The following is a 10,715-nucleotide window of genomic DNA, read 5'->3' as shown; positions in this document are numbered from 1 at the left end:
CTGCATGGGGCATGGGTTTGATTCCTAGTCAGGGAACTAAGATCCCACATGCCTTGCAGCAAGGGGAAAAAAATTCTTTTTAGGAGCTTACTTAAGCAAATACAACAGGGGAGATAATTTCCTGTAGTCATGAAGACAGCGTATCAGTATTCTGCTGGAGAGTCTGTGTGTAGCTTCAGAGAGGGTAGCCAGGGAGCAGTGATGTTTAAGTGGAGACAAAGGCCAGAAGATTCAAGATACAGAGAGAACTGGCTGGAGGTCTTGAGCAAGATGGAGAAGGATGGGCGTGGGAGAAGTAGGCAAAGGACAGATCAGGAAGGTATTGAAGGTTGCGAGGAGTTTGGCCTCAAAAGAGTAACAGTGGTGATCTGAGGTCCTGAAAAATTCTTTCATACTTATTTTCTGAAAAATAAGTGAAGTATTGAGATGACTTAAAAATAGAAATTCTTGAGTGAGTTATCTGATACCTTATCCCCAAAAATGACATTAAGTAGGTGGACCCATTTTCCAGTCATTCTGGATAAATAAGCCCCTATTATATTATAATGCTTGTTTAAGTAAAATTCTTATTACTTAGGGGAGGAATGTGGTCACCATAACAGGAAAACATTTTTCCACTCTTTTTTGTGTGTTTAGAATTGGCCACTCTATTAGTTTCCATTTCTTTCTCCAATTTTGCATTTTAAAATGCTTGGATCCTGATCACAGATTTTAAAAATATTTTGACCTCACCCAGTCTTTTTTTTTCAAAAAGTTTTCAAAGCAACTGCATTGTAAAGTGATGCAAGCACTCTTTACTTTCAGCTTGAAGCAGGTATAGGTATGAATTATCGGCATTACAGTCATACCTCGAAGATACTATGAGTTCAGTTCCAGATCACTGCCATAACGCAAATGTTGCAATAAAGCAAGTCACACAACTTTTTTGGTTTCCCAGTGCATATAAAGGTTATGTTTATACTACACTGTAGTCTCTGAAGTGTGCACTAGCAGTATGTCTAAAACCACAGTGCACATACATTACTTAAAAAAATACTTTATTGCTGAGAAATGCTGGCCAACATCTGAGCCTTTAGTGAATCATAATCTTTTTGCTGGTGGAGGGTCTTGCTTTGACGTTGATGGCTGCATACTGATCAAGGTGGTGACTGCTGAAAGCTGGGGTGGCTTTGGCAATTTTGTAAAATAAAACAATGAAATCTGCCACACAGATTGACTCTTCCTTTCATGAACAGTCTCTCTGTAGCATGCAATGCTGTCTGACAGCATTTTGCCCACAGAAGTTTTCAAATTGAGGTCAGTTCTCTCAAACCCTGCTGCTGTTTTTTCAACTCAGTTTATGTGATTTTTGAAATCTTTTGCTTTCATTTCAACATTCTTCACAGCATCTTAACCAGAAGTAGATTCCATCTCAAGAAATTAATTTCTTTGCTCCTCCTTAAGAAGCAACTCCTTATCCATTCAGGTTTTATCTTGAGATTAGGTCACTTCAGTCACATCTTCAGGCTCTGCTCCTAGTTCTCTTGCTATTTCCACCACAATTGCAATTACTTCCTTGATTGACATTTGAGGGTTGAAATCAATGAGGGTTGAAAATCAACCTCTTCCAAACCCTGGTAGTTGTTGATTTTTTTAATCTCTTCCCATGAATCACAATGTTCTTGATGGCATCTAGAATGGTGAATCCTTTCCAGAAGGTTTTCAACTTACTTTTCCCATCCATCAGAGGAATCCCCAATTGATGGTAGCTACAGAGTTATGAAATGTATTTCTTAAATAATAAAACTTGCAAGTTGAAATTACTCCTTGATCTGTGGGCTGCAGAATGGATGCTGTGTCAGCAGGCTTGAAAACACCATTAATCTCATTTCACATCTCAATCAGAGCTCTAGGTGACCAGGTGCATTGTCAATGAGCAGTAATATTTTGAAAGTAATCTTTTATTTCTGGGCAGTAGCTCTCAACAGTGGGTTTAAAATATTCAATAAACCAAACATATGTGCTGTCATCCAGGCTTCGTTGTTCCATTTATAGAGCACAGGCAGAGTGAATTTAGCCTAATTCTTAAGGGCCCTAGGACTTACAGATTAGTAAATGAGCACTGGTTTCAACTTAAAATCACCCACTGCATTAGCCCCTAACAAGAGAGTCAACCTGTCCTTTGAAGCTTTGAAGCCAGGCAGTGAAAATCTGTTTTTTAGTATAGCACCTTCATTAATGATCTTAGCTGTATCTTCTGGATAACTTGCAGCAGGTTCTGAATCAGCACTTGCTGCTTCATCTTATACTTTTACATTATTGGAGATGGCTTATTCCCTTATACCTCTGCCAGTTTTAAGCTTTTCTTCTCCAGCTTCTTCGCCTTTCTCAGCCATCTTAGCACTGAAGAGATTTAAGGCCTTGCTCTGAATTAGTCTTTGACTTAAGGGCATGCCATGCGTATTTTGCTCTATCCAGACCACTAACACTTTCTCCGTATCAGCAAGAAGGCTGTTTCACTTTCTTATCATTTGTGAGTTCACTGGAGTAGTACTTTTAATTTCCTTCAAGAATTTCTTTGGTTAACTGGCACAAGAGGCCTAGTTTTCAGTCTTTCTCTGCTTTTGACATGCATTCCTCACTAAGCTTAATTATGTTCAGCTTTTGATTTAAAGAGAGACATGTGAGACTCTTCCTTTCACTTGAATGCTTAAAGGCCATTACAGAGTTATTAATTGGCCTAGTTTCAATATAGTTGTGTCTCAGGGAACAGGGAGTTGTCCAAGGAAAGGCAGACTGAGAGGAAGTGGCTGGTCAGTGGAGCAGTCAGAATACACAACATTTATCAATTAAGTTCACTGTATTATATGGGCATCATGTTATACAATTACAAAAGTAACATCAAGGATCATCATAACAAATATAATAACAATGAAACAGTTTGAAATATTGTGAGTACTACCCAAATGTGATATATGAAGTGAGCAAATGCTGTTGGAAAAATGATGCCCATAGACACTCAATGTAGGGTTCCCACAAACCATCAATTTCTATGAAGTGTAATATCTTCAAAGCACAATAAAGTGAAGTGCAATGTAACAAAGCATTCTTGTATTTCAAACCCGAAAAATAAAAATCAATTTCAGCTATTGCTTTTGAATTGTTTGGTTTCACTACTGTCTTACCAGAAGTTATACAGGAAAAAAAGCATGTTTTCTTCCTATGGTTATGTGAGGTTTAAATAATCACAGAGAATTCCCTAGTGGTCCAGTGGTTAGGACTTGGCACATTCACTGACTGGGCCCCAGGTTCATCCACGGTCATCCACTAAAATCCTGCAAATCTCAAGGCATCATTATAAGAAAAAAAAAAAAAAAAGCTTCTATAAAAAACAAGTTAAAAATAGATTAATAATCATATATTATTATTTTTAAGCTTATGTTTCCAAGGTGAAATTGTACTATTTTATTAAAAACTCTCAATTGTTCATCTTACATTTTTTAACATGCTTTTATCTTTGCATACATGAGTTAAACCACTATTGGTCTTTATCACGCAATTAGCCTTAATAATGATCATCCTTCTTTAATGCAAGTGTAGGAGAGGAAAAGATTTTACCCTCTTGGGTTTGGTCACTGGTGATTGCAAGTGAAACTGACAAAAGACATTAACAGGAGAAAAAATTGACTATGCATGCACATGGGAATGGATGCGAGAGTTGGACTGTGGAGAAAGCTGAGCACCGAAGAATTGATGCTTTTGAACTGTGGGGTTGGAGAAGACTCTTGAGAGTCCCCTGGACTGCAAGGAGATCCAACCAGTCCATTCTGAAGGAGATCAGTCCTGGGATTTCTTTGAAAGGAATGATGCTAAAGCTGAAACTCCAGTCCTTTGGCCACCTCATGCAAAGAGTTGACTCATTGGAAAAGACTCTGATGCTGGGAGGGATTGGGGGCAGGAGGAGAAGGGGACGACAGAGGATGAGATGGCTGGATGGCATCACCGACTCGATGGATGTGAGTTTGAGTGAACTCCGGGAGTTGGTGATGGACAGGGAGGCCTGGCGTGCTGCAATTCATGGGGTCGCAAAGAGTCGGACACGACTGAGCGACTGAACTGAACTGAACTGCACATGGGAGCTTCACAGAAAAGAAGTGAAATCCCAAAGAAGTGTCTAGGCTTGAGAGCTTATCCCATTTTAGCATAGGGCCATGAATGTGGAAGAGTAACAAGATAAAATAAAGGGGTTCTGGCTTCTGGTGGCATAAAATTGGGGGAAGGGAAATATATGAGGGATATGAATGGAGATAAGGGTTATTTTAGTAAGGTTTGCTATGCAAACTCCAGTGATAAGAGTCTCTTGTGATTAAGCGTCTCTTAGTACAGGAGAGGGAAGGGGGTGACACCTTTACAAAGGGATATTTATTTCCTGATTTTAGGCAGAAAAGAGGAAGGCAGTAGTTTCCTCCTGTGTCTGCTGTTTCTTAATTGCCTTCATTTCAAAAGAATACACATGCTAAAACAACATATTTTGGGGTGAATAGTCTGAGCCTCTTCACGTTATCCCCATTATTACAATTTACATCCACAGGATGGGGTCATGCTTTATGTCTATCCCTTAATGGTTCCTAGATGAATCCCAAGTACAAAGTGATGTGCACTTTTTACTTATGAGTTTAAATTGAGGTATAGTTGATTATAGGGCTTCCTAGGTGGCTCAGTGGCCAAGAATCTGCCTGCCATGCAGGAGATCCGGGTTCAATTCTTGGGTCAGGAAGATCCCCTGGAGAAGGAAATGGCAAGCTCCTCCAGTATGTCCTGGGAAATCTCATGGACAGAGGAGCCTGGCTGGCTATAGTCCACAGGGTCCCAAAAGAGCTGGTCTTGACTTAGTGACTAAACAACAACATGGTCAATTATACTGCATAGACCTCAATTAAAAGAAACTGCAGAGTTGCCTCCTTAGAACTACTGAATTACTTTTATAACCATCCAAAAGAGTGATTAATATATAACTAGTCAGCTCCTCCTGGAGAAGGCAATGGTACCCCACTCCAGTACTCTTACCTGGAAAATCCCATGGATGGAGGAGCCTGGTAGGCTGCAGTCCATGGGGTCGCTAAGAGTCGGACACAACTGAACGACTTTGCTTTCACTTTTCACTTTCATGCATTGGAGAAGGAAATGGCAACGCACTCCAGTGTTCTTGCCTGGAGAATCCCAGGGACGGGGGAGCCTGGTGGCTGCTGTCTATGGGGGTCACACAGAGTCGGACACGACTGAAGTGACTTAGCATAGCATAGCATAGTCAGGTCCTCCAGATGTAAGCCAAAAGTACCATTCTAATCAATGTTAATCCACAAAGGATAAGGGAAGGTTGGCAAACAGTGCTCTTAAAATGCACACATCTTCTTATCCAATGCATTTATTCACTCGACAAATATCTGTTGGGTGCTTACTGTGTGCCAGGGTCTGTTTTAGACTCTAGAGAGATAGCACTGAGCAAGACACAGTACATGCCTTCAATATCATGGCTTCCCCTGTTTAGGTTTCACTATCTGAACTGATTCATGAAAAGTCAAGATGTTTGTTTTTTTATATTTGATTTAACCAAAAGCACATGTACCCCAAAATAGCAGCCCACCCAGTCTTGCCCTACTCTTGTGAGACTCACCTGTGCTTCCAGGATGAAGATACACATCTCTGAGTTTACAATGCCTTTCTCACATGAAACGTCTCACTGATAACCATGGGTGGGGTGGGAGGGGGTACACTCTGAGCCTCATATATTTCACCTTCACATTCGAGGTTCTAGGCAACGACTTGCTTTTCGTAATTTAGCAAAACAGCTGTGTCCATAAAGCTTTTTTCCCATATGTCCTTTTCTGCTTTACCTTTTCTTTTGCTCTTTCTTTCTCTCTATTTTCTCCAGGAAACCTTCCTGGATCCTCCTTATATGGTTAAATACCTCTTGGGGGCTTCATGACTTTTAGTTTTTAACCTCTGTCATAGAAATGGTCATATACTATAATTGACTAGCCTCTCGTTTCACTAGACTATGTGCCCCTTTAATTTAGAAATTAATTCTTTTATATCTATGATGACCATATTAAAAGAAAGGAAAAGAAGAAGAAAGGGAACATGTGTGGTGAAGTTGATAAGAATTCCCCTATTTTGGAGTCAGGCATACTTGGTCCAAACTCAGCATCAGTGATTCTTAATTGTGAAACTCTGGGCAAGTTACTTAACTCAGTTGGGTCTCTTGCTGTCAATGCTAAGCAGAAGCTTAATAAGCATCTGCTTAATGAAAGAATAATAATGATTATTAGAGGTCTGATTATGATAGCTAAGATACATAGCACTTACCCTGTGCCAGACACTGTTTTGAGCACTTTCCATATGTTATTACCTCTGTTAATCTTCACATAATCCTGTGAAATGATGCTATTGTTTTCCTTCTACAGATGAAAGTGAAGAAACTGTGGCTCAGAGAGGGTGATCTGCTAGATTGCTCAGGGGGGCTCTAGAGTCTATTCTTGTAACTCTTACTCCCTGCTGCTGGCTACTGGATACTGGCTGAGAGAGAGAACAGAGGATGAGAGAAGATGAACATAAAGAATCCCCTGCTTCATTCTTCCTTACTGTTTTCTCATTCCCTGGGGATGACCCACCCATATCTCCCAAGTACTTTTCTTCATTCTGGCATCCCTTCCTTTCATTCCAAACTCTCCCCTACCTACCAAAACACCTCTCTCTCTGATTTGAGGGTCTAACAGTACACTGAATACCCTTGCCCAAAGAGTCTCTCTTCTTTACTTGGGACCATCGTCTTCCTCGGCAGAACCAGCAGCCTTGGAAGACTTTTGTGGGAGCACGGGTCCACCCTCATGCCCACAAGAGACCTTATTAATTGGGAGAGAGATCTTGGCTTCCTTTTCAGTTTCTGAGCTTTCCTTCTCACTTAATTCATATGCTTTACGTTTACATGTTATAAGTCATTCCTAAAAGAATACATATATACCTCTAGGATGGAGAAGGCAATGGCACCCCACTCCAGTACTCTTGCCTGGAAAATCCCATGGATGGAGGAGCCTGGTGGGCTGCAGTCCATGGGGTCGCTAAGAGTCGGACACGACTGAGCGACTTCACTTTCACTTTTCACTTTCATGCGTTGGAGAAGGAAATGGCAACCCACTCCAGTGTTCTTGTCTGGAGAATCCCAGGGACGGGGGAGCCTGGTGGGCTGCCGCCTATGGGGTCGCACAGAGTCAGACACGACTGAAGCGACTTAGCAGCAGCATACCTCTAGGAACTCTTAGTACAGAAGCACTGGTTAATAAAGTAGATGGGCCTCTCTGAGGACCCCTGAAATTCACTCCACCCATGGGGTGAGCCCAGCGCTAGGCTTATATCGGTCAACTCTCCCCTTTCAGTCTAGCTGGCTAGAAGACCAAGATGGGACTATCAATTCTCTTGCTTGGGTTTGTTTGTTTGTTTGTTTGCCACAAGGCTTGCAGGATGTTAGTTCCTCAACAGGGATTGAACCAGGGCCCTGGCACGGAAAGTGCCAAGTCCTAACCACTGGACCACCAGCACATTCTCTCTTGCTTGGGTGTTTGATCCTTGGTTGGTCATCTCAATTTAGGTCTTATAAATTTAGAAGCTATGAGGTGGTCATTTTCCATTTTATACATAGAAAAGCAGGTTTACTAGTTAGGTTCCAGGCTCCAGCTTCTTTCATAAAGACCAAAACAACACCAGCTTAAACAAGACTGAAGCAGGTTTCTCCTTCCTAAACAGTCTGAACCTGGCTCAGATGGTAAATAATTTGTCCGTGTTTGATCCCTTCATTGGGAAGATCTCCTGGAGGAGGAAATGGCAATCCACTCCTGTATTCTTGCCTGGAGAATTCCACGGACAGAGAAGCCTGGTGAAAGTCAGGAAAGAGTTGGACACGACTGAGTGATTCACACACCCCCCAACCTCCGTGCGCACACCCCCTCCCCCCACAAGTCATCCTAAACCAATCTAATGGCTCCATGGAGTTGGCCACCAGGCTCTTACCTTGTGTCTCTGCCATTTTCTACTGGCAGCTTCCATCTTCAGGTTGAAGAAATGGCTTCAGTTTTGCCACTTTGAGCCACACCTAGCCAGTAAAGGAAAAGAGGAGCTCTTTGTCCATTCAAAGAGGAACTCTTCTATGTAAAGAAGGAGTTCTTTTCTATGTAAAAGCATACCCTGGAAGTTGTAAATGTACGTCACTCCTGTTTGTATTGCATTTGACCAAAGCCTAGTCAGCAGCTTCAATTAGCAGCATGGGAGGCAAAGAAGCATAGCCTTTGGCTGGCAGCCTTGGGTCCAGCTAAACCTCTATACCCATGGAAGGGGAGGAGTGATCTCACAGGTACAACAGTCTTACCTGGTCTCAAGCTCACACAGTTGGCCAGCACAGAGTCAGCATGAAATAGAAAAAGAGGCAGCCGGAGGCTTGGGACCTACAAGGAGAGCCATTCTGGTTCCTGTTGGCACTGAGGTTTTAGTTTTGTTCTTACTGAGACCTAGCAACTTTCTTTCTCTTGCTTATAATAAAGCCTTGGTTTTGCATAAGCCAGCCCAAGGGCCCTTCTGTTCCGACACCAAAAACCTTTGTCCAAGACAGGCAACCTGGTTATATGTTCCTCAAAATCAACATTTTACTGTCTTATTCCTGACTGTGGGTTTCCATAGTGCCCTGTGCTTAGTAGACAAACATTGATTCAACTGAATGTATTGCTGCCTTTTGCAACTGGATACATTTACTATTTGTATCATTTTTACTGGTTACAGACTACAGGCTTTCAAATTACTTCAAAGAACAGAAAGGGTGGGCCTGCAACAGGATCAGGGAATGTTTCAATTTGAAACTTGAAGTGGAAAATACTAACAGTTTTGGCACAGGCCCTTCCCTGAAATCTGTCATCACGATCTTCACCCACTGTTATGCAAACCAGGAGGACCAGGAGGGTTTGGTCCTTTTCTGTGAATGGACAAAGGCTTGTGGATGTGTGAGTTAAATACCAACACATCCAGCGGACACTCACGTTGAAAATGCTCTAGCCCAGACATGGAGAAGAGTCTCATGTGAAACTTTTTTTTTTTCAATGTTCTAAATTTAACCAGCTGGAAAGAGTAACATTCTATTAAACATTTTTTTAAAACATAAAGGGTTTGCTTTTTTAATGGGAAAGTTGCCTTTCATCAAAAGGATGGAAAACAATACTCCTGACTAATTCATTTGATACAAAGCCCAGCACAACAACATACCCAAATACATGGTCTGATGATCATCTTCAAGAGAAAATAAAGCAAGGGGTTTTGAGAGGCTTGCCTAACCAGGGCCAGTAAGTGGATTCTGTGGTAACATAATGAAAACAGCAGGACTGAAGTTAAACCAAAGAATTGTACATGTCTGCCTGGCACGCAGAAAGTATTCAATCAATTCTCGGTGAATGAATACATTTCAAAACTGATGCTGAAGCAATTAGTCAAGAAATATTTATAACACAATACATTTGCTTTTAACTCTTAGAACACAGGATTTGTGAGTGAATATCAAAATTAATTTACACTGGCCAATGAAACCAAGTCCACTTTCCCTAGTGACTTAGACAGTAAAGAATCTGCCTGCAATTCAGGAGACCTGGGTTTGATCCCTAGGTTGGGGAAGATCCCCTAGAGAAGGGAATGGCTACCCACTACAGTATTCTTGCCTGGAGAATCCCATGGCCAGAGGAGCCTGGTGGTCTACAGTCCATGGGGTCGAAAAGAGTCAGTCGACTGAATGGCTAACACTTTTACCTTTTCAGGGGATAAACTATATGAAGGGAGCAGGAAGACTTTTAAAGGATGATGATCTAAAAATTATAAGTTATAGCACTGCCAATTTTTGCCATCCTCTACACATTGCAGTTAACCTTTACAGTGCTGAAAGATTCCTAATATCTTCACAATTTTATAGAGAGGTCATTGAGGACAGAAGCTGCCTGGCAGCATTGTTTTTTCTTTACTCTTTCAAGAACATTTTCTCAAGTCCTATATTTCTGAGTCTTTATGAAAGTGATATGTTCACTGATTGATATTGAATTTGCTGTGGTACCAGTATTTTCCAAAAAAAATATTTTTCTTTCATAGTTTAGCACTGTGTCTGGAGGCCTCCAAGGCCACTCCCAAGTTCGATGATTCATGAGCAGGACTCACAGCACTCAGCATCCTGTCCCACTTCTGGTTCTAATTTGTTTATTTTTAAAATTTTATTTATTTATTTAGTTTGGTTGTGCTGGGCTTTTGTTGTTGCGTGGCCTTTTCTCTAGTTGCAGCCAGCGGAGGCTACTCTCGAGCTGAGGCGTCCGGGCCTCTCTTTGCGGTGGCTTCCTTTATGGTGCACAGGCTCTAGGGCACGCGGGCTTCAGCAGTTGTGCTGCATAGTCTTAGTTGCTCCATGGCATGTGGGATCTTCCTGGATCAGGGACTGAACCTGTGTTTCCTGCACTGGCAGCAGGATTCCACTGGGCTCTGATCTTTTACAGTGAGAGGATACCAGGCACAATCCGCAAAGGAAGAGCAGGTTGGTGATGACTGGGGAAAGCCAGGTGCAAGCATCCAGTGGTCTGTTCCCAGTGTAATCCCAAAGGACACACTTGGTTCTTTGATTAAGCAAAGAATTTTGCATGTGAGAGAGATGCCATCCAGAGCTCCTT

Source organism: Bos mutus, chromosome 3 (genome assembly GCF_027580195.1).
Source record: "Bos mutus isolate GX-2022 chromosome 3, NWIPB_WYAK_1.1, whole genome shotgun sequence".
Lineage (NCBI taxonomy): Eukaryota > Metazoa > Chordata > Mammalia > Artiodactyla > Bovidae > Bos > Bos mutus.
The sequence above is the reverse complement of the archived record's forward strand: the minus strand, read 5'-3'. Positions refer to the sequence as shown.